We start from the raw sequence: 4,096 nt of genomic DNA, 5'->3' as shown, positions 1-4,096 counted from the left end.
CAAATGGATTAGAGGTGGGCCAAAGTTAGCCTAGCTGACTTTCAAGTCATCCGTCACCTAAAACGTGTTCGCATAGTGGCAGAGGTGGGTGATTTTTTATAAATTAGAATAGAGCCAATGACTATTATCAATGATAATGATTAAAGTCTATCAAATTAAAGACCGCATATTTGTTATTAATGTGAGAATTTCTAGGGTTTATCTTTTTTAGCGTGTCCGGTACATATTACTATATCATTGGTATTTAGATTTTACCTAATTGTTGGTCAGAAACATCTTTTTGTGAGAATTTTTAGGATCCATCTTTTTTTTATCGAGTCTTGTCAGGATCAATATGGAGCCTCCATTGGTCACCTTTAGATAGAATTTATAGATTTTCTCTCTTTTTTTTAACATGATATGTATTTAGTTGAAACCTAAGCTTAATATATATAAGCTCTTGTTGCATCCCATTCTGTGACTTAACAAATTTATAGTTTAGTTTTCAGCTTTTAACAATCTAATATATGTTGGAACTCTAGTTTTATTATCATTTATTCAAAATTTTAAATTTTTATTTATTATAAAAGAGTTTGGGTCATAGTAGTATAGTATTTTCTATATGTTAAGTTGAAACTCAACTTGCACCCATGCACTACACATGTTGAATTTGTTATACACATGATTATAGCTAGTAGTATTGCTTTATATAACATAGAGTGCTCAAAAGTAAAATAACAATAGTGATATGATATAATATTTTAGTCAAAATGTATAAATGTATTTGTAATAATAATTAATGAAATTTATTTTCATGGGGTATTAATATAAATTAAAGCGAATTTTCATTGTTACTTCTATGTGGTTTGTTAACTGAACATTTTTCATGTTTCATATGCTATTAAATTTAAGTATTTATCCTAATATGTACATGTTCACTTGGTCTATATGGTGCAACATTGTATTATGCTTACTTGTAGCTTCACGATTGTATAAGTGGGTAATTTAGAAATATATATAACAGACCTTATGGATATTAAATTACTTTTCATTACCTAAGCTCGCACCTCTCATTTCCTACTACTTCATAAAAAGAAGAGGGATGTCATATATTTGGCTTCCTCTTGAAACAACTTTCTCGCTCTGGCCTTAACATGGAGATCAGCGATGAGCAGAGGATGGAAATGTCCACTGTGAAGCGCCAACATCTTCCTCCTTCATGGCAAGGCAATGGAGATGCCGATGCCGAAGCCGAGGTGGAGGAGGATCATCTGTGGCCAACAAAAGATGGCCCTCTTCCAATATTCCTCAAGGTATTATGCTTTTGTATCTACTATATCTCACTCCTGTTTTAGGCTTGCTGAACCCCCAACCCCCCGGCAATTCGCAGTTTGAGAATGTGGAGTACAGGGTGAAGATGACTTTGAAGAACCCCCTCACAGCTGCGAGAGTGGCGTTTGCATCCCAGATCAGGGTGGATCAGGGCAGCAGCTGCAAGCACATCCTCAAGGGCATTGCAGGGAGTGTGGACCCTGGTGAGATCCTAGCGCTGATGGGCCAATCTGGCAGTGGCAAGACTACCTTGCTCAAGATCCTGGATGTCAGGCTCGGTGGTGGCATCAAGGGCCAGATAACCTACAACGACACTCCCTACAGCCCCTGCCTGAAAAGGAGGTAAAACTGTAATAACAAACAAGAATTTTCACTCAATAATTGATAGTGACACAAATATTGCCAAGCATTTGCTGTGAAGGTAAATCCTTGGCGCTCATTTCTTTGATTGTGTTGTTCATTAATCTGTGCGCTGCAGGATTGGATTTGTGACTCAGGACGACATCCTCTTCCCACAGCTGACGGTGGAGGAGACCCTGGTGTTCGCCGCCTTCTTGAGGCTCCCTGCTTGCATGTCCAAGCAGCAGAAGCGTGACAGGGTCGACGCCATCATCACCGAGCTGAATCTAGAGAGGTGAAATTTGAATTTCCATGGGGAGTTTAGTTTTCGCATGTATGCATGGCGATCGAATGAGTTGTGATCGATCCTCATTTGATTGCATGGTCAGGTGCCGGCACGCCAAAGTCGGGGGAGCGTTCGTGAGGGGGGGTGTCAGGAGGCGAGAGGAAGAGGACCAGCATCGGGAACGAGATCCTCGTCGACCCGTCGCTGCTCCTCCTCGACGAGCCCACCTCCAGCCTCGACTCCACGTCAGCGAGCAAGCTCATCCTCATCCTGCAGCGCCTCGCCAAGGTCCTACATAGCAGCACGCCACATACATTTGCACGCAGCAACGGCACCGAGTCACCGACGACGACGACAATCATGTTGTTAATGAATTCGATCCTGGATGGTTACGTTGCAGAAGCGGAGAACGATCATGACGACGATCCACCAGCCGTCGAGCCGGATGTTCCACATGTTCGACAAGCTGCTGCTCATCTCCGACGGGCGGGGCATCGCATCTACCACGGCAAGGCCCGGGACTGCATGCACCACTTCTCCTCGCTGGGCTTCGTTCCGGAGATCCCCATGAACCCGGCCGAGTTCGTGCTGGACCTCGCCACCGGCACCCTCGACGACATCAGCGTTTTCGAGGCACTGCGCGGCCCGCCGGACCCGCAGGAGTTCAGGACTCAGGTCATCAGGCACCTGCAGCTCAAGTACCGGGCCGGTGGTGAGCCTCCCGCGGGGAGAAGGGCGCCCACGGAGCAGCTGCGGCTGGCGGTGCCGGCGCGTAAGGACCACCGCCGGAGCATCGGCTGGCTCCAGCAGTTCGCCGTGCTGTCCCGGCGCACGTTCCGGGAGCGCGCCTCCGACTACCTGGACAAGATGCGGCTCGCCCAGGCCGTCGGCGTGGCGCTCCTCTTAGGCCTCCTCTGGTGGAAGTCCCAGACCGGGACCGAGGCCCAGCTGCGGGACCAGGTGGGGCTCATCTTCTACATCTGCACCTTCTGGACGTCGTCGTCGCTGTTCGGCTCCGTCTACGTGTTCCCCGTCGAGAAGCTGTACATGGTGAAGGAGCGCAAGGCGGACATGTACCGGTTGAGCGCCTACTACGCCCGCAGCACGCTGTGCGACGCCGTGCCGCACATCTTGTACCCGGTGCTCTTCATGGCCATCCTCTACTTCATGGCGGGCCTCCGCCGCACCGTGCCGTGCTTCTTCCACACACTCCTCGCCACGCTGCTCATCGTGTTCACTAGCCAGGGCACCGGGGAGATGCAGGGCGCCGCCATCCTCAGCGGCAAGAGGGCCGGGGTCATGGCGTCGCTCGTGCTCATGCTCTTCCTCCTCACCGGCGGCTACTACGTCCAGCACATCCCAAAGTTCATCCGCTGGCTCAAGTACGTCTCCATGCACTACGGCTTCAACCTGCTGCTCAAAGCGCAGTACCACGGCCACCTCACGTACAACTGTGCCAGCCGAGGCGGCTGCCAGCGCCTGCAGTCGTCGCCGTCGTTCGGCACCGTGGACCTCGACGGCGGCATGCACGAGGTCTGGATCCTGCTCACCATGGCGCTCGCCTACCGACTCCTCGCCTACTTCTGCCTCCTCAAGCGGATCAGCCTCACGCTCTTGTGATCACCCACTTACCTATGCAGCGACACATTTCATTCTTAATTAATTTGGTATGCGTTGACATCTAAAATTATCCGAGGTGCATAATGGACTCCACAATCATGGCTCTGTCCCCAAGATGGTCAGAAAGCATACTTGATAATCGCATTTGGAGCGCGGAGGAAGAAAAAGGCTTTTTGAGGGCTGTCCCACTCAAAGTTGGCTAAGTCCATTTTCCTAACTTTGTCAAATGCTCAAACCATTGTGTTCTTCTCGTTGAGCTGATTGAAAAAAAATGGATCTCCTCATTTGGAGTACGAATGAAATAATTATGAATTTCGGAAGATTATTGCCCATCCAGAGTTGGTTAAGCCGACTCACCCTGTTTTTAGCCCCTCCGGGCCCGTGAAAATTGGCTCCGACTTTTCTATGGTCGATTTAACTTCTAAATCGGTTTTAGACCTATTTTGGTCACAACATTGGTCTTTCTATTTCTATTTCTATTTCTAATTCTATTTTCCACTTCCTAACATCTGTCCATGTATTCCATACATGTATACCACC

At 48.3% G+C, this 4,096-nt stretch overlaps 1 pseudogene; it reads left to right on the top strand.

Annotated features, from left to right (window-relative positions):
• The first annotated feature begins 1,133 nt into the window (after window positions 1–1,133).
• On the top strand, window positions 1,134–3,881 carry LOC136529713 (ABC transporter G family member 26-like; annotated as a pseudogene).
• The last annotated feature ends 215 nt before the right edge of the window (window positions 3,882–4,096 follow it).

The sequence above is a fragment of the Miscanthus floridulus genome, chromosome 19 (assembly GCF_019320115.1).
Source record: "Miscanthus floridulus cultivar M001 chromosome 19, ASM1932011v1, whole genome shotgun sequence".
Lineage (NCBI taxonomy): Eukaryota > Viridiplantae > Streptophyta > Magnoliopsida > Poales > Poaceae > Miscanthus > Miscanthus floridulus.
Note: the sequence above shows the minus strand (reverse complement) of the source record. Positions and strands in the feature narration are given on the sequence as shown.